This window comes from Ursus americanus, chromosome 4 (genome assembly GCF_024610735.1).
Source record: "Ursus americanus isolate L20-20 chromosome 4, mUrsAme1.1.p, whole genome shotgun sequence".
Taxonomy (NCBI): domain Eukaryota; kingdom Metazoa; phylum Chordata; class Mammalia; order Carnivora; family Ursidae; genus Ursus; species Ursus americanus.
Window position 1 is genome coordinate 21471618 of NC_142130.1, and position 20309 is coordinate 21491926.

At 42.7% G+C, this 20309-nt stretch overlaps 1 long non-coding RNA gene across 1 annotated transcript; it reads right to left on the bottom strand.

Annotated features, from left to right (window-relative positions):
* Positions 1-1612: 1612 nt before the first annotated feature.
* LOC148110213 (uncharacterized) lies at positions 1613-17287 on the bottom strand. The gene is made up of 4 exons (XR_015724154.1): positions 16905-17287; positions 9224-9427; positions 7881-8028; positions 1613-2528 (listed from the first exon to the last, which is right to left on the bottom strand). It is a non-coding gene; the product is annotated as an uncharacterized LOC148110213 (long non-coding RNA).
* Between the last annotated feature and the right edge of the window lie 3022 nt (positions 17288-20309).

Here is a 20309-nt window from a genome sequence, read left to right on the forward strand (position 1 = left end):
CCCTCTCCCTCTGCTCCTCCCCCTGCTCGCACTCTCTTTCTCTCTCTCTCTCTCAAATAAATAAATAGTAAATAAAATCTTAAAAAAAACAATAGATACTATAGAGCTAAAAAGTGCAATAATCCAATTAAGAACCCAATAGAAGAGTTAATAATAGATAGTCAATGGAAAGGAGGATAAGTCAGAAGAAATCATCCAGAATGAAGCTCAGTGAGACATAAAGATGGAAAATACGGAAAAGATGATAAATAAGAAAAGGTACAGAAACCTAATATATGTCTCTTTGGAGTTCTGGAAGGAGGGGAGAGAGAATGGAGGAGAGGCAATATTTGAGGAGATAAAAGGTGAGAATTTTCCAGAATTGATGAAATAAGCCAATCAGCTGATTCAAAAAGCCCAAGGAGGGATTCCCACAGGAAGTAGAAATCTCAAAGGTATTAGTTAAGCCAAGAATTCCCATTTGGGAAGTCTCCTGCCACGACAAGGTACTTGAACAACCTGGTGGATTTCTTTACAGAGGTACTCTTGTTTGTTTTTGAAAATGGGAGAGATTTGACCCTGTTTATAAGCTGAGGGAAGAAACCAGTTGAGAGTGACGGGTTGAAAATACAGGAGACGAGAGGTAATGCCTGAAGTTTTAGAGGAACAGGGACCCATACTGTAAGTAATTATAATATCTACAACACCTACCATTTGTTGAGCATTACCTGACAGAATCTGATTCAGGCAGTTGTCATACATTGATATTAATTCTTAAAGTCCTTGACAATTAGTATTTCTATTCAGACATCACTGATAGGTTACTTGATGCTCAGGAAATTCAAAGGAAAAAAAAAAAACAAACCAAAACAACTTGGTTGTAGAGTGTGGCTAGTAAATGGGGCACCGAGATCCACACCAGATCTTGACTTACCCCAAAGGCCTTGTCTTTTCTACTCTACCAGGCGGCTCTCAGAGCTCCAGCTGGCCTCGAGAAGGCCTTTCCTTGGTCTGGGACTGGCTAGAAGGAGCATGACTGTAGAGGTGGAGATGTTTGGAGAATATAGAGAAAGGATTAGGGAGTTGAAGCAGTTGGGTCTCAAGGCTTGGTTCTTCCCAGGGAAGTGATAAGGGATATTATTTGCAGTTTGAAGGCTGTGGGAAGTCAGTCCCAGAAAAACTGCCAGGAAGAGTCCTCTAGAGGGGAGGGAGAGGAAGGAGCAGAGGCAAATGAAAGCGGTGGAGGCTGAGTCAGGGGAGCGTCAAGCCAGGTACAGGGTGAGAGGCAGGAGGCAGAGAAGGGGAGTTGAGGGGTGAGGGGAGGCTAAATCCTTGACTTACTCAGGCAGATGGCAGGATTTGGGGTGACAGGAAGACTGTGAGCCAAGTGCTCAAACCATCAATGACAGCATGGAGAGGTTCCAGACACTGAGAAGCAGGGGGCAAACATGAAGGAAAAGAGAATATGTCATAGTCTCGAAGTATCTTCCCCCCAATATTTATTAATTATAAAGGGGAAAGATAATAACGTCACATTGAAGAAATGCAGCAGACCTCACCTTAACCAAGTGATCTCAAAATGCTGCTTCATTAAAAGAGATGATGGGACAAAACTCCCAGCTGCCTGGCCAGGAACAAGTCAATAAACAATGACTATTATTTTAGTCCTTGAGGTAATAGTAGCAGCATCCCCAAGATCTACGGCCCAAAGGTCTCTCCACCCCAGTCCTGCCTTGGTGCAAAATTAATCTGTGCTAACGCGTACTCGGTCCCAAAGGGTTAATGAGCCGTCCCTGGGTAACATGTGGTTAACACATGTGCCCTTGACAGGTCTTCCTTAATAAATGGAGTGATTCTAACGGTAGAGATTCAGGCACGGGGGCAGCGTTGAGATGACGGCTCTGGGCTGGGGTGAGGGAGTTCTGGGTCTCGAACGGAGCCGGGAACCCCCGCGGTCCCGCACGCGACGTGCTCTGGCTCGGGTCCCTAACCGCGCAGCTTCCGGGGCTCGGCCGCGCCCGCGCGTCCGCCTGCCTCCTCCAGACTCTCGGGACGGCGGGTGTGGGTGTGGATGTCGGGGGGCGTGCCTGCGCTGCACCTCCATCCCCATGCGGGCGGGGCTGTGGGCTCCTCTCCGCTGCACCTCCCGCACCTGGCTCAGGACCCGCCGAAGCAGACGCGCGACTTGGTGCCCCGCTGAGTGACAACCCCGACGCTCCCGGGACGGTCTCCTCTGGGAAGAGCGCCGATGCCCCCTAGTGGCTGAGCTCTGAACCTCCTGCTGCCCCACTGCTCAGGGGCGAAGGTACAACGGAAAAAAACCCCTAGTGCCAGAACCCCCTAGTTCCGGACCGGGCCTGCAGAGAGCTGGGAGCAGTGTAGCCTTGGGAGTGTGCGCACCGGGGCTGGGCTGGGAGAGTGGCGATGATACAGTCCTCGAATGAGGCAGGTCTGAGTCAGCCCCGACTCGACTCGGGAAGGCCAGAAGCCTCCTCCTGCTCTCCCTTGTCCCCCACGCGGGCCTCAGCTCCTTCCAGGTCTTCGTTGTCCTTGAGGGAAGAGGGAGAAATGAATATATATGTACGGAGCAGCTTCACTTAGTCATGTGGAAGCTCACTACTTCTAAAAAGGATTTGAAGTGACCGTAAAGATGTCTGAGGAAGGTCAAGGGAAAAGGATGGGGGAGGGGTGATCAACAGAGGGGTGAGGTTAATCCTTAGAATGACTCTCGAGACCCTCAACAGGTACGAGACCTGAAAACTAGAAACAGAATGTTAAACTTCCAAATCACGAGGGCTTAAAAAGGAAGAAACCAACCAACCTCAAACAGTCCTTCAAGAATCTAGAACAAAAGACCAAGGGGAAGGGAAATCATGGAACTAAAAAATATAAAAGAAAAAGTAGAAAACGTCTATCAGAGATGATAATTATTGCAGGTAGATTAAATTCCTCTATCTAAAAAAGATCCCCTGGTAAAAAAGCCTATGATAGATAACCTACCTACTTTCTGGTTATAAGATACATAGTTCAAACAAAATGACGGAGTTGGAAAACAAAGAGGTTGGTTAAGACGTGCCGGGGAAAAGTTAACACCCCGCACACCCATCCCATTTTGTGTTCCAGCTCCAAAACCCATCGCACATCTACCCATTTCTCTTCACCCCATGGCCACTCGTTAAGTCAAAGCCTGATGATTTCCCACCTGAACCACATCAGTAGCTTTCTAATTGGTTCCACGTGCTCTTCTTGCCTTCCTCCCTACATAACAGACCAAATATTCTTTTAGAAACGTCAATCACATTTTAAAAACCTGAATTTTTCCTCTGCCTAATGCCCTTCAGTGTTTTCTTAAGACACTTAGAGTAAAATTCAACCCCCTTCCTCTGGCCCACAAGCCCCCCAACCTCCACATGAACCTATCTCATGCCTCCCCTCCCTCCTACCTGCTGCCTTCTTGATGTTCCTCAAACTCACCTGTGCACACACTGGTCCCTCGGGCTGGATGCCCTCCCTTAGCTCTTCATTCTCATTGCTTGGGTCTAGCTTCAGGAGCTCCCCCACAGAAGTTTCCTCTGGCCAGCCTGTCTAGAATAGAGCCCTTTGCCTAGCTACCCTTTATCATGACTCTGTTTATTTCCTGCAGAGTACTCGTTACAATCTGTAAATATCTTATTTATTTGCTTATTTATTTCTTCTCCAGCAGAATTTTTTTACTAGTGTTTTGGGTCCTTCTCAGTACACAATCATATCATTTGCAGGTGTAGATAATTTTTCTGCTGTTAGAATTTGTTTTTATAATTTCATTTTGTTTTAATAATGCAATAGGGCCTCTCAAATAATGTTGAAAAATAATGATTATAGTGAGCATTTCTTCCTTAATTCTAATGAAAATAGCTTGGGAGTTTTACTGGTTTTTTTTTTTTTTTAGTAAGCTATCTGCTATTAATTTTTGGTAAATATTCTTTATCATATTTAAGAAGCGTCCTTCTATTCCTATATTACTTTTACTTTTCTAATCTTTTCTGTGGTAACTGATCTTTTTAAATTTTCTCTTTCTTTCAGTGTCAGTTTGTATTTTCCTAGGAATTCAACAATTTTCTCTAGATTTTCAAGTCGGTTGTCATAGAGTTGTATGTAATATTATTTTATAATTATTTTTCTTTCTTTTATACCTGGTGTTATATGATCTTTCTCATTTGTAATATTGTTTGTATTTGATTTTTCTCCTTTGTCTTTAATGGTGGGCATGAAATATCTGTTGATCTTACAAAAAAAATAAGATTTGGCATAGAATTGCCACATGATCCAGCAATTGCATGCCTATGTATAGATTCAAAAGACGAAAGCAAGGACCCAAACAGTTACTTGTACACTTGTTCATAGCAGAATTATTCATAATAGCCAAAAGGAGAAACAACCCAAGTGTCTGGCAACAAATAAGCAAAATGTGGATAAGCAACATGTGGAATATACATGCAATGCAATGTTATTTGGCCATAAAAGGAAATGAAATTTTGATATATGCTACAATATGGATTTACCTTAAAAATATTATGCTTGTGAAATAAGCTTGGACACAAAAGGACAAATATTGTATGATTCCACTTATACAAGGTACCTAGATAAGGTAAATTCACAGAGACAGAAAGTGGAATAGAGGTTCCTCGGGGCTGGGGGAGGGAGGAAGGGATTGCTATTGTTTAATGAATACAGAATTTTTGTTGGGGACAATGAAAAAGTTTTGGGTATAGTTAGTGGTCATGGTTACACAACATTGTGAATGTATTTAATGTCGCTAAACTGCACACTTACAAATGGTTAAAATGACAAATACATTATGTATATTTTACCACAATACAAAAAATTAGGTTTAGGATTTGTTCTTTCCATTATATCTTTGCCTATTTCACTACTTTTGGCTTTTACTTCAAAAATTTTTTTTCTAGGGGTGCCCTGGGTAGTTCAGTCGGTTTAGCATCTGGCTCTTGATTTCAGCTCAGGTCATGATCTCAGGGTCTTGAGATGGAGCTCCACAGTCAGCAGGGAGCCTGCTTCTCTCCCTCTCCCTCTGCCCCTCCCCCTGCTCTCTCTCAAATAAATAAATCCTTAGAAAAATTGTTTTTTCTAAAAAATTGAAGTATAGTTGACACACAATGTTATACTAGTTTCAGGTGTACAACATAGTGATTCATGAAGTCTATACATTTCACTAGTCTATACATCACCGCACGTATAGCTACCATCTGTCACCATACAGCGCCGCTATTATAATACCATTGACCCTATTCCCTATGCTCTACCTTTCATCCCTGTGACTTAGTCCATAATTGGAAGCCTGTATTTTCCATCCCCTTCACCCATTCTGTCCATCCTCCTACCCTCCTGTACCCTGGCAACCATTAGGTTGTTCTCTGTATTTACGGTCTGTTTCTGCTTTTTGTTTGTTTATTCATTTGTCTTGTTTTTTTAGATTCCACATATAAGTGGAATCTTATCTTCTTAGTCTGACTTATTTCACTTAGCGTAATAAGTCCACCATCTTGTTGCAAATGGCAAGATCTCACTCTTTTATGGCTGAGTAGTATTCCCCTGTGTGTATATATATATATATATATATATATATATATATATATATATATATATATATATATATATATATATATATATCTCCCGCATCTTCTTTATCCATTCATCTATCAGTGGACACTTAGGTTGCTTCCATATTTTAGTTATTGTAAATAATGCTGCAATAACATAGGGGCTCATATATCTTTTTGAATTAGTGTTTTCATTTTCTTTGGATAAATACCAAGTAGTGGAATTACTGGATCATATGGTATTTCTATTTTTGATTGTTTGAGGAAGCTTCACACTGTTTTTCACAGTGGTTGTACCAATTTCCATTCCTCTCAACAGTGCATGAAGGTTCCCTATTCTCCACATCCTTGCCAACACTTGTTATTTCTTATCTTTTTGATTCTAGCCATTCTAACAGGTGACAGATGACATCTCATTGTGGTTTTGATTTGCATTTCCCTGATGATAAGTGATGTTGAGCATCATTTCATGTGTCTGTTGGCCATCTGTGTGTCTTCTTTGAAAAAATGTCTATTCAGGTCTTCTGTCCATTTTCTAATCAGATTATTTGGGTTTTTGGTGTTGGGTTTGGCTCCTATTTTTATTAATTACTTTGGCTGAATTATTTATGGTTCATTTTTAATTTCTTAAAATGAGTTCTTAATTTCTTTAATTTCAATCTTCTTTAATAATGAAGGCACTGAAGACTGATTTTTTCTTGAATATGGGTTTAACATACCAAAACATAGGTTTCATTACTTTCTAGATTGTTTTTCATTTCAATTTCGATTTACATATTGATCTAGAGATTACTTTTATTCTAATAGTTAATAGTTTGGGAGAGTCTTTATTATTCATTTGTATTCTAAAACATTGATTAGAAAATATATACTATAAAATTTTCACTTTTTTGAATTTGTCACATTTTATTTGTGGCAAAGTACCTGATGGATTTACATATAAATATCATATATATATATAAAACAGAAATATGAACATGTTTTCTTGACAAACAAAAAAAGCACGTTCTGTGTTTGTAGGTTGCCAAGTTCTGTTCATGTTATTAAATTGAGCTGTTTGACTATAATACTTGGATCTTCTATGTCCTGGCTAAATTTTTACCTTCTAAATCTGTCAGATTTTGAAAGATGTATATTAGAATCTTCCACTATTATTGTGCATGCATGTTCTAAGATTAAGTTCTCCTTGTGTTTCTTTCTTTTTTTTTTTTTTTTTAGAAAGACCCCATTGAAGGAGTCACCTTTTTTTTTTTTAATTTATTTATTCGACAGAGATAGAGACAGCCAGTGAGAGAGGGAACACAAGCAGGGGGAGTGGGAGAGGAAGAAGCAGGCTCCCAGCGGAGGAGCCTGATGTGGGGCTCGATCCCATAATGCCGGGATCACGCCCTGAGCCGAAGGCAGATGCTTAACTGCTGTGCCACCCAGGCGCCCCTCTCCTTGTGTTTCTAATAGCTTTCGCCTTATATATTTGGCTGCTATGATGCTTAGTGTTTGGAGGTTTATGACTAATACTTTCTTCTGAAAATGTACCTTTTATTATTACATAATATCTGTCTTCTTTAATCCTTTTTATTCTAAATTTCACATCCCCTATGTTGTCATTTCTGCTTTCCCTTGTTTGCATTTGCCTGGTATTTCTTTACTCATTAGATTTTTTTTTTTTTTTTAAGTAGGCTCCAGGTCCAGAATGGAGCCCAATGAGAGGCTTGAACTCACAACCCTGAGATGAAATCAAGACCTGAGCTGAGGTCAAGAGTCAGATGATTAGCCGACTGAACCACCCAGACACCCCAACTCATTAGCTTTTCTGTATCACTTTATTTTAGGTGTGCTTCCTATAAACATATATTTGGATTCGGTTTTTCCGTTAGATCTGACGGTTTTTATCTTTTACATGAAAATTGAGCTCATTCACATTTAGTGTAATAGTTGATACACTTGATTTTACTCTTTCCATCTTATTTTATTTTAATTTTTCATCTTTTTCTTTTTCCTGGCTTATTCCCATTATCATTCATTTCTTCCTTCCTTTTGTTAATTCAGAACTACTACTGGGCTTTTTAATCAAAAGTATAATTCTTTATAATTATATCAAAACATGCTAACTACCCTCCTCTTCTACCACCTAGGTGCTCACTTTTTGTGTGTCTCCTTTCCACAAGATAAAACCTTTAAAACATTTTGCCTCATCATTCTTCCCACCTTTCCAAACTCCTTGGTTTTTCTCAGACTGTTTGATTTTCTTGGTTTATAACTAACATTAAGTTTTTCCTGTTTGATAAAAGAATTCTTACGAAGCACCTGGGTGGCTCAGTCAGTTGAAGGGCCAGCTCTTGATCTTGGCTCAGGTCATGATGTCAGGGTCATGGGCTCTGTACTTGGCAGGGAGTCGCTTGGGATTCTGGGGGATTCTCTCCCCCTCTGCCTCCACACCCTGTGCACTCTCTCTCTAAAATAAATAAATAAATGTAAAAAAAAAAGAGTTCTTACTTAGCACTTATATTACAAATTATCAACCACACTGTTACCATTCATTCGATGTTAACTATATAAAACACAAAGTTCATTACTCAGTAACTGTCTCCCTTCCTTTCTCATCTTACTCTATGTTGAAATCCATTTGGATTATTTTCTTATTTGATTCGAGTACATTCTTGGCATTTTTCTTTTATAGGACAGGTGAGTGTTTTCTTGTCTGGGTATACAACTCTTAGGTGATTTTCCTTTTTCTCAATATCTGTAGTTGTTATTCTCCTGTCCCTTAGCTTCCAGGCTTGTGATTTAAAAATAACATATCTTAGCTAACTAGTAATGGGCAGGAACTTCCTTAATATGGTAAAGGTACCTACAAAAATGCAGCAAATATCATAATTAGTGATAAAATATTAGAAGTCTTGACCTCATTCTCTACCTTGAGATAGGGAATGAGGCAAAGATATCCAATTTCACCACTTCTGTTTAACATAAAATTGTTGGATGTCCTAGCCAGTATAATAAGGCAAAACAAAAAAATTGTACAACTAAAAAGGAAATAAAACTGTCATTAATTTGTACTCTACATATTTGTATTTTTCTTTATATCATTTATATAAAACTGAAAAACAGGCAAAATGTAACATTTCATTTAAGGTTACCACTTATGTTGTAAAACTATAACAACAAGCAAGAGAATGACAAACACAATATTTAGCATAATAATTCCTTGAGAAGAAGAGGGCACATAGGGGACTTCTAAAAATGCAGTAATATACTATTTCTTAAGTTGGCTGATGGATACACAATATTTATTATTCTTTATACCTTCTATATACATGTTTGTGTGTTTTTGTAGATATGAAATACTTCATTAAAAAAAGAGTAGAAGATGTGAAAGACTTTAAAAATGAACACTACTATTTATGTATAATGATAAAATTAGGTAAAAAAGTATACAAAAATATTAAATTCTTTATTGTCTTTTAGTGCCCTATAGAATTAGACAATATGATCGTGTATGTAGAAAACCTAAAATAATCTGTGGACAATATATTTATTTAATAAGTAGATTTAACAAGGATGCTGGAAGCAAGGTCCAATACAAAATAAGCTCTCACTTGCTCATGCAACATTTCATTGCTACATGCGATGACAGGACATAATCTCACCAGCATAACAAAGAGTGAAAGAAGCAAAGTAAAAAACTCCCACACATGGGGCGCCTGGGTGGCGCAGTTGTTGAGCGTCTGCCTTCAGCTCAGGGCGTGATCCCAGGGTGCTGGGATCGAGTCCCACATCGGGCTCCTCCGCTGGGAGCCTGCTTCTTCCTCTCCCACTCCCCCTGCTTGTGTTCCCTCTTTCGCTGGCTGTCTCTGTCAAATAAATAAATAAAATCTTAAAAAAAAAAATCCCACACAGTATCATATCATTCCATTTGAATAACGTTTACAAAAGACAAAACTAAACTATATTGTTTAGTGATACATACAGTTTATGTCAGAAATCAGGTATTACAGGAATTAGAAATTTCTGCCTCTACATTCAGATGACTGAAATAAATGATTGTAGCACAATCATAATCCATATGAGAAAGAAGTTCTCTCTAAAACTCCTTTCACAAAGAATCAAATCTGGTGGATGTAAGATCAAATATAAAACACCGAAATTTTAAAAACTTTTAGAAGAAAATGCAGGGAGACTTAGGACCTTTCAACCAAGTCACCCAAAGCACAAACTATAAAGAAATAGATAATAAATTAGGCTGCATTAGCATTTACATTTTGGTGCCTTAAAAGATACAATAAAAAGTTGTAAGATAAGCCGCAGGGTGAGTGATAATATTTGCAATACATCCATCTGAAAAGGGAATAATATCCAAAATACATAAAGAATTCTTAAAAATCAATAAGAAATGACAACTACCAATAGAAAAAATAGGAAATGGTTATGGACATGAGTTTAGAGAGTAAAATATACAAATGACCGGTAAGCATAGAACAGATACCTAGCCTCCAACCTCATAGTAATCAGGGAAATGCAAATTAAAACCATAAGGAAATAATACCACAAACCCATTAAGTTGGGGAAAAAATCCAACAATAGCAAGTGTTGATGAGGACACGGTAATTCATCCGTTGCTGTTAGGATCACTTTGGAGAGCAAGTGGGCAGTGACTAGTAATGTTGAAGCTAGGCACCCTTTGCAACCCTGCAGCCCCAATCCTAGGCGTGTACCCCATAGAAAGTCTCACACCTAGGCACAGGAGGCACGGACTAGACAGCCCATGGCAGGACTGTTTGTAATCGGGACAAAATGCAAACTGTCTAAATTTTCATCAGTAGGAGAATGGAGAAATAAATTGAATATAATATTAACACAATAGTATACTATACTTCCATGAAAATGAATTTTTATTTATCAAAGAGACCCCAAAACTTAGGTAGCACCACTGACCAGGCTGTATTCTAAGTTCTTTTTTTTTTTTTAAAGATTTTTATTTATTTATTTGACAGAGAGAGAGACAGCCAGCGAGAGAGGGAACACAAGCAGGGGGAGTGGGAGAGGAAGAAGCAGGCTTCCCAGCGGAGGAGCCCGATGTGGGGCTCGATCCCAGGACCCTGGGATCATGCCCTGAGCCGAAGGGAGACGCTTAACGACCAAGCCACCCAGGCGCCCCCTAAGTTCTTTATAAATATTAACTCATTTATTGAATGAACCTGAGCTAGATATATCAACACGAGTCAATATGGATCTATCGCAAAAAGCACCACGTTGAATGAGAAAAGCAAGTTACAGAAGTATTTGTGTAGTACTTGACCATGTATTTAAAGTTTGAAATATTTAAAACAGTATTATATGATATATACTGTTCATATATAATAAAAGTGTATAGAGAGGTTACCACAGTGGTGAGGGTGACGGTGGGGAGTAAAGAGGGTCCCTGAGGGGCTTCATCAGAAAAGATGCTGCATTTCTAATGCTTAGTGATAGCTAAACCGTTCTCATATCTCAGTGTATCTCTGAGATAGTTGACACAAGAGTAAAAAATAAAGGGAAAAATCACCCACTTCCATTTAATTGATTTTCTCCCAGCCTCTCTTCTATGCTTATTTTATATACTTGTGATTATCCCACATACGTTCTGTCACTTAAGCACTTTCTCATTTTTCAGTACAAGGAAGAACTGTACTTGGGGGGGAATATTTAGGATTATTCTTCTGATACATTTTCACAGGTAGAATTACAGTATCAAATTATATGCATGATTACTTGCTACTCTTAGTATAACTCTTTATTATGTACATTTTGCCAAGAGGTCTACCAGTTCGCTCTCACGACCCCCAGTAGTGCAATGGTTCCTCCCTTTCTTCTGCAGCTTTCTCAGCACTAAATATTCTTGCAAACAAACAAACAAAACCCAAAAAATCTTACTATTTTGGTCGGTGAAAATGGGAGCTTCTTTGTATTACTCTCAGAAACACTGCCCCCCAACCACTTATCTTTCGTTTATAAAGGGAGAAAAGCTTCACTGCTGAGGGCACCCTGGGACCCATAGTCTTTCCCCCGCGGGGCGCCGCGGCAGGTGCAGCTCCGAGGGTGCGGCCTCGCCCACGCAGCCCTTCCTCCCACCCTCGGCGCCGTGGGGACGGTGGCTCTGATCCGCGGAGCCCGGCCCCCACGAAAGCACAGCGAGGTCGTCGGGGGCATCGTTGACTTTTCCCTGTCTTTCTTTCCAGCCTACGAGTAGCCTTGGGTTCACGCCTGGGCCGGTGGGCCGGGGCTAATTTACAGGGCTGCCTCGCAGCCGTCCTTGGGCCTCCTTTCACCCAGTGACACACCGGCCATTGACGTCCCGCCCACGGAGCGCGGGCACACAGGCTCCATTCACCCTTCCCCGGCCCGGGCGAGCGGGGTGGGCGGCCCCCCACCCCACCTCGGGCCACACACAGGCAGGGTGGGACCAGAGGAGCTTGTCCTTTCCCATGAGCAGGGCTGGAATTTGGGGGGGAGGTGGGAATTGAGGAAGTTGGGAAGGGAGGAGTGAAGGGCTGGGTGAGAAGTGGGAGGCTGTTTCTAAGGATGGGGGTAGTGAGAGGGGGGAGGCCCGAGAGGGGGAAGGGAGGGGCCGAGGGCAGGTTTCCGGACTAGAGAGGTAGGAACTTATGAGGCACCGGAGGAAGGGAGAGACCGGGGAGGGATAGGGGATAGGGAGGTGGGGTAGGGCTCAAAGAGGAGACCCAGCAATTTGGGGGGGGGGGGCGGAATTCAGATCGAGCTGGGGTTAAGGAGTGGGAAGGGAATGTGGAATAGCGGGATGAAAGGAATTTCAGGAGGGAAGAGGCATTGGCCTGCGGGGGTGGCACCCCCCCTCCCACGCTGGACCTGGGCTGGCGTTTGCCAAAGGGCTCAGCTTGGAGCCTCCGCGGGGCGGGAGAAGTCTGCAGCTCCAGGCCAGGTGGAGGAAGGTGATGACAGAGGTGGGCAGCGTGCACTTAGCTGTGGAGAACAGGCAAGGACAGTGCCTCTCCGGTTGTCAGGAGTTTCCTGGGGATGGACTCTGAAGGGGCCAAAGGGTCACCTGGGAAGTGGGGAGAAGGGAGAGGGGACCCCCAGTGAGAGAAGAGCACCCTGGTGGAGGGAGGATCTGAAGAAGCACAAGGACTGCTTTGGGAAGGCCAGGATCCTCCAGGGACCAGCTTCTTGTCACCAGTGAGAGATGAAATGGATTATGGTTTTGCCATGTTACGGGAACCTGTAAAAATGGCGCTGTAAGGCCACGCTCCTCAAAGGGCGCCTGCAGGTAAATCCTCCGGGACACTGTACTAAAACGCAGATTCAAAGTCAGCAGATCGGAGGTGGCACCTGAGATTCCGTATCACCCACGAGCTCCCAGGCAATGCCCGTCCTGCTGCTTCAGGACCAGGCTCTGAGGAAGGGGCTAGCAGGGGTGCCTGGCTGGCTCAGTCAGCAGAGCATGGGACACTTGCTCTCAGGGTTGTCAGTTCAAGCCCCACATTGGGCATGCAGCCTACTTAAAGAAATACACAAGTAAAATAATTCAAAGGAAGGAAAAAAGGAGCTCTGCAGCAACATGGAGAAATATCTAGGTTATACGATAAAGTGAAAGAATAGTCTATGTGGGATGAACCCTGTTTCTTTTTAAAGTATATGTCTATGCAAACACACTAATGTCTACCCCCCCCCCCACACAAAGGTGCAAAAATATCACCTATATCTTTTTCTGGAAGATGGGATTACAAGTGGTATTAATTTCCTACTTTTTGCCTGTGTCTGTTTTCTAAATTCTCTTCGATAAACACATTCTCCTATTGTAAGGAAAAAGAGTCTATCAAAACCATGTAAGTTACTTATTTTAAAAAGAGGACTCAGGCAGAAGTTCACAGATCTTCCTCTGTGGGAAACTGGATTAGTTGCTCCTCCTCTTTGGCTCCGAGCATCTATTTACATGCTGCACAGGGAGGGGGCTGGCAGCCCCTGGGGCTTGGTAGGGGGCTCACCTCATCCCCTCAGTAAATGTGTGCTCACTTGAGCGAGCTTACGGGACAAGGTCCCACTGAGGGAAATTCGGTTATGGCAAACCAGGAGTATGGGTAAATGGAAGTGTTGAAGGGAAATTTTCTTTTTTTTTTTTTTTAATATTTTATTTATTTATTCGACATAGAGAGACAGCCAGCGAGAGAGGGAACACAAGCAGGAGGAGTGGGAGAGGAAGAAGCAGGCTCATAGCGGAGGAGCCTGATGTGGGGCTTGATCCCACAAAGCAGGGATCACGCCCTGAGCCGAAGGCAGACGCTTAACCGCTGTGCCACCCAGGCGCCCCGAAGGGAAATTTTCTTATTGGCTATTACTTAAATTGCTTTGTATTATGTGGACTCACCGAGCCCAGGGACCTCGGTGCTATGAATGGATAGCTCTTTCCATTTACATGTCATCTTATTGTTTGTACTTTCTTACCGATCCCTCATTTGATCCTCTGAGATAAGTGATCTCGATAACTCCCTTTCATAGCGGAAGAAAGTAAACCTCGGAGAGTTAAATAAACTTACCCAGGGTCAACATCTAGTAAGAGGCAGAGCCCCGCTTTTTAATCCAGAACATCTGACTCTAGAACCTCATTTCTTGACCACTGAAATGTACTGTATCTCACAAGATAGCAGACCCAGGTTCAGAACCCTCGCCTTCCCGTTCACACTCAAGCACGTGTCTAGAACTCTGGGCTCTCATGTGTGAGCTTAGGCTAGTGGCCCCTCTCTAGCACAGCTCAGGCTGCAGTGTGGGGAGTGGCCTGGGCTCGCAGGGAAGCTGGACAGAGCACAAGCGGCAATGTGATGGGGGAGGGGGAGGTGGCCATGATGAGTTTATTGTTCAAAAGAAGGCCTGAGAACATGAAATCTAGAAACTGATCCCTGGGAATGAACTGTATATCCTTGAGATGATCTTTTTTCTTTGAACTTCTCTATAAAATAAGAAACAGGATGCCTGGGTGGCTCAGTCGGTTAAGTGTCTGACTTTGACCCAGGTCATGATCCCAGGGGTCCTGGGATTGAGTCCCCAGGACGGGCTCCCTTCCCAGCTCAGTGGGGAGTTTGCTTGTCCTTCTCCCTCTGCCCCTCACCCTGCTTGTTCACACACACTCTCTCAAATAAATAAATAAAATCTTTAAAAAAATGAAATAAAATAAACCAATTTTATTATGTTCTCCCCTGTTTTTGAAAAGACTTAGTCTGTCAGGGTGCCTGGGTGGCTCAGTCAGTTAAGTGTTTGCCTTCAGCTCAGGTCATGATCCTGGGGTCCTGGGATTGAGCCCCACATTGGGGCTCCCCTGCTCAGCAGAGAGTTTGCTTCCTCCTCTCCCTCTGTCCCTCCCCCTGCTCTCTCTCACTCACTCTCTCTCACTCTCTCTCTTTCAATTAAATAAATAAAATTTTTTTTTAAAGATTTTATTTATTTATGTGACAGAGAGACAGCCAGCGAGAGAGGGAACACAGCAGGGGGAGTGGGAGAGGAAGAAGCAGGCTCATAGCAGAGGAGCCCGATGTGGGACTCGATCCCGGTACGCCGGGATCACGCCCTGAGCCGAAGGCAGACGCTTTAACGACTGCGCCACCCAGGCGCCCCTAAATAAATAAAATCTTAAAAAAAAAGATTTAGTCTATCAAATTGCATTTGTCAACTAATTGATTTTCCCATTTTTTATTTATCAGTCATTTGTAACTATCACGGCTTCTAATAAATATGAAATATAAATATAATTGCATTAAGCTACTGACGTTCTAGCAAAAGAAAGTAATTTTGGCATTTTGATTGGCCCGAGTGGCTTTATAAGGGGTAAATGTTTAATTGTTAAAGCGTTTTAAATAGAAAGACCCATGAACCCCATAAAAATCTGGTTTAAATTGCAGAAGGGAAGATGTGTTTTCCAAAGATGTTCATTGTATTAGCAATGATAGCTTAAACAGTAGAAATGCACTAAATATTCATCTGTAAATAAATTAGGGCACATTTGCATGTTTGCACAATGGCATATTTTGCAACTATTAGAAGTTCTGTTCAGTCTTAGAGCAGAGAAAAATTTCCTCTGCAGGGCACCACCCAGAAACCATTAAGGGAAAGCTGACAGATTTGACACCATAAATATTAAAAAGGCTTGCCCTTGAAAGACACCATAAACAAAGTGAAAATACTAAGTGACAAACTGAGATAAAATATGCAACAGTGACAATATTAAAGCCATGTATCTTTATTTTCCCGTAAATCACACTATTTCAGCTTCTCTCCTCCAGGGCTGAGCCATGAAGCTTGTCACCGAGAGAAAGAGAGGCAGGAACTGTTTGGGACAGAGAGGCCCCTGAAAAACTGTGAGTCCCAACCCTGATTTCTATTCACCCCCTTAGCAAGAGCAGAGTCTCAAATGCCAGCCTTTATGGAGGAAAGAAAAGAAATAGTTTTATTCCAAATACTGCCCTTTAATAAATCAAAGACCCACCTGGGTGGACTTGATCATAAACAGCTACACAGAGAGAACTACTACCAAGAGGAAGTGGGAAGAATAGCTGTGCCCCCCATCCCCCCACCCCCGCTAAGGATTGTGGAAGGAAGAGAAAGGTGGGAATAGAAGCAGCTGTTGGTGAGAGATGTGTGTCCCAACAGTCCCAAAGTTGCAGGCAGGTAGATTGAAGGAAACATTGAGAGGAGAAGAGAGGCCTCTGACCCCTATTTCAGTTTGGGATTCTGGAAAGGGAAACCTCACCAGGTACCTGCCCCGGTGAAAACCTTCTGCCTATTTAGGCAGAGAGAAGGCCAGCATTTGGCTACCCGGAGTCTTTCCTGGCATTCATCGGCATGAAAGATGTCCAGAATTTCCTGGATACCCTTGAGAAGGGAAGTCTAACCCTATATGTGAGGACCGGGTAGTCACCCTGGCTGGGAGCCAAATGGGAGTTGCAGACAGGCCTCAAGGGGGTTCAGAACACCTGTAGGTCCAAGTGGGGAAGAGTCCATTGAAAGGACCACTGGACTCCAAGGGAGCTAAGAAAAATCTTGACGTTCTTAGTTACAGACGTAAGCAACAAATGTCAGCAAGATGCTTGCCCGGTGACCAGGCCAACAAGAAGCATGGTTAGAAGTTGGAGGCGCTATGGAGCAGTCCAAGGACCTGTGCTTGGTAACTTAGGCACCCCTCCTTCACCTTTATCACATTAAAAGCCCCGTCTCCCCTGTACCCAAATGCCACCTCAGAGAATTAATAGGAGGAGGAGGAGGAATATAAGGGTTAAAATGGCGGGTAGGGTAACTGTAACGAAAGATTACTAAAATACGGTGGCTTACACGGTAGAAGCTGCATTCTCTTTCAGACGAAAATCCAGGCGGGCCGTGCAGGTCTGCTCTGGCTGCCTGAGGGGTCAGGACTGCTGCTCTTCTATCCTGTTTCTCAGCTGTTCTCAACACATGACTGCTGTCTCATGATCTAGGCATTTATTTGAGCTCCTGCCAATGCAGATGCATTCCAGCTAGTGGGAAGAGGGATGACAACATATCGAAGGCACACCCTACCCATTTCCTATAAGGGCATGACCTGGAAGTCACGCACGTCACACGTGCTCACATACTGTTGTCCAGAACTAGGGCATGCTGCTACACCTAGCTGTGAGGGAGGCTGTGAAAGTTTTCAGCCGGGCAGCCAGATATCCATATCTTAGCACAGAACACAGTCGCCCTTCTCCAGCCAAGTTCAGGGTCTCTGTGGGCTGCAGGGTCCTCTCCTCCAGGTCCAGATGCAACTATTTATGTCTGGTGACCTATAAGCAAGAGAAAAGTTACCTCCCCTACTTCCAATTACACACATACCCAATATGCACCAGTGGAAAAGAAACAGGATGAGTCCTCAGAACCTCCATTCAGAAAACGGAAGAATGGAAAACAGCCAGTAGTCACTAGTCCATAGCAATGATCACATCCTTCACATGGAAGTTACAAGCGCTGGCTTCCCTGACACTGGAGTTAGTGCCTTGGCTTGTCGGTCTGGTAGCCATTTGTCCATTGACCTCAGAGAGCACAGGCTAGTTTTTGGCAAGATTATTCCTTGCCTGTCTTCCTCCATGGCCCATCCCACATGGGCATCGGAGAGTGTGCCCTTTAGGAGACTTGTAGATCTCACAGCCTTTTTCTTCTGGTGCCTTTCGGGAGGGCCTAGGAGTTACTTTAGAAGTCAATACAATCACAGGATTTTTCAGGTCACACTTATGGGGGTTTGCTTTGTTTTGTTGGCAATAAATTTCCCTTCAAGAGTTAGAAGGCTTCTAGTACATTTATTTCCTGTCCAGGCCATGTGGAGTTATCTATAGTCAAAAGTTCTTCTTTAGGCATGATTTTTACACAGGAAAATTTTGTTCTTTAATTTACTCACTTGGGACTCTGTCCTTCTTTGTTTTAGAGGGCAGTTAAACATTAGTGGATTTTATTGACTCTCAGGCTTGGTCTGTTTTAGTTTTGTCCTTAGTCCTAAAGAGTGTTTCCTACTCTAAATCATGGTCCTTACTCCCCCATCTCTCAAGATTGTACAACCTTTAGTTCTCAGCCCCATAGCAACCACTTTCTTCTAGGCCTTACGGTGTCCTACCTACACTGCTCAGCCACGCTCTTAACCAGGGGCTACTGGGGAACGGCAGTGTAGAGTTTCTGGCACCCTTATCCCCCATGCAGCCCCCACATCTTTGTTACCCTGCCCTGAAAATTCTAGCCAACTTAGCATCCCTGAATTCCTGCTTCTTCAGCTCAGCAAGAGGGCTATGCGCTGTGCTCTACACGGGGGGCGCTCTCTCCCTGCACTGCGACCCACAGTGTGCCCCCAGGAGGAAAGCCGGGGCCAGTGTGGGATTCGCCTCCTGTGTGTCCTGTCTCTAAAGGATCACCGTCTGGCACTGCCTGTTGTCCAATACACTGTCCAACTGCCAGTTGCCCCATTTATTTTGTCTAGTTTCACCGTTGCTTGCGGTGGTGGCGGTGGTGGGCACGTGGTATCAGTTACTCCACCGGGGATATAATCAAAATTCCTTCTTTCTCTAGGTAGGGAATTTTATTTGGATACACAGCTGTCCAGGGAACTAGCCAATGGAGTATGAGTAGAAGCAAGGGAGTGCGCCTCTGCCTCTCTTTGTTTTCTTCCCCCGCTGGCTGGAATGTTAAGGCTGTGATTACTCACTGTCCAACAGCATCGGCTCTTTGTGATTAACATAGTCAAAGCAGAGATCTCAGAAAGTAAAGAGGAGAACAGGGCAGGAAAGAAGTATGTGAAGAAATAATCGTTAAAATTTCCCCCAAATGTAGTGAAAACATCACCTATCATTCAGTGAACCCCAAGCAGGATGAACAAAAAGGAAACCATGCCAGGCCCATCATGGACAAACTGCTAAAAGCCAAATATAAAAAGAAAATCTTAAAAATAGTCAGATAAAACATACATTATATATAGGAGAGCAATGTGTGAATGATGGCCGACTTCTCATGAGAAACGAGGGAGGCCAGAAGACAATGGAGTATCATCTTTAAATGGCTGAAAGAAAATGCTGACAATCCATAATTTTACCTTCTGTAACTATACTCCTGAAATATGAGGGTAAAGTCATTTAAAAATAAGTCATAGCTGAGGAGCGCCTGGGTGGTGCAGTTGTTAAGCGTCTGCCTTCGGCTCAGGGTGTGATCCCGGCGTTCTGGGATCGAGCCCCACATCAGGCTCCTCCGCTGGGAGCCTGCTTCTTCCTCTCCCACTCCCCCTGCTTGTGTTCCCTCTCTCGCTGGCTGTCTCTCTCTGTCGAATAAATAAATTAAATCTTTAAAAAAAATAAGTCATAGCTGAGAGAATTAATTGCCAACAAAAGCGAGGTACAAGAAAAGGTAAACTCGATAGAAACGCATGTACAGGATTCTACAGCCAACAACTGCACTTTCCTTTAAGTGCTCACAGAACGTTCGCAGAGGACCATATGCTGGAGCATAATACTGCTCTCCATACATGTGAGACGGCTGAGATCTTGCACAGTATGTTCTCTGACAACAGGAAAATTAAATTAGAAATTAGTGATGATAAGATAGCTAGAAAATCCCCAAATATTTGGAAATTACGCAAGGTAATTCTTTTTACTTAATTTATTTTATTTTTATTTTTTGACATTCACATTGTTTAAAAATAGCTATATGTTCTTTAAAAATTTTTTTCAAAGTGTAGTTAACACACACTCTTACATTAGTTTCAGGTGTACATCATGGTGAGTCACCATCTCTATACGCTATGCTGTGCTCACCGCAAGTGTCACTACCATCTGTCACCATACCACGCTATGACAGTATCATCGACTCTATTCCCTGTGCTGTGCCTTTCATCTGGGTGACTCATGCATGCCCTAGAGAAGCCTGTAGCTCCCACTCGCTGTCACTCATTTTGCCCATCCCCTTACCCCCTCACTCTTGCAACCATCAGTTGGTTCTATTTCTACGTCTGATTTTGCTTTGTGTTTGTTTATTCATTTGTTTTCAAATGAGGTAATTCTAAATAAATTATAAATCAAAGAGGAAATCACAAGAGAAATTAGAAAATATTTAAAGTTGGATGATAATGAAAATAAAAAGCAGCAAAATTTGTGAGAGGCACCAAAATACACTTAGAGGGAAGCGTATAGGTTTAAATGCTTATAGCAGAAAAGCAACAAGGGTTTCAAATCAATGATTTAAGGATCC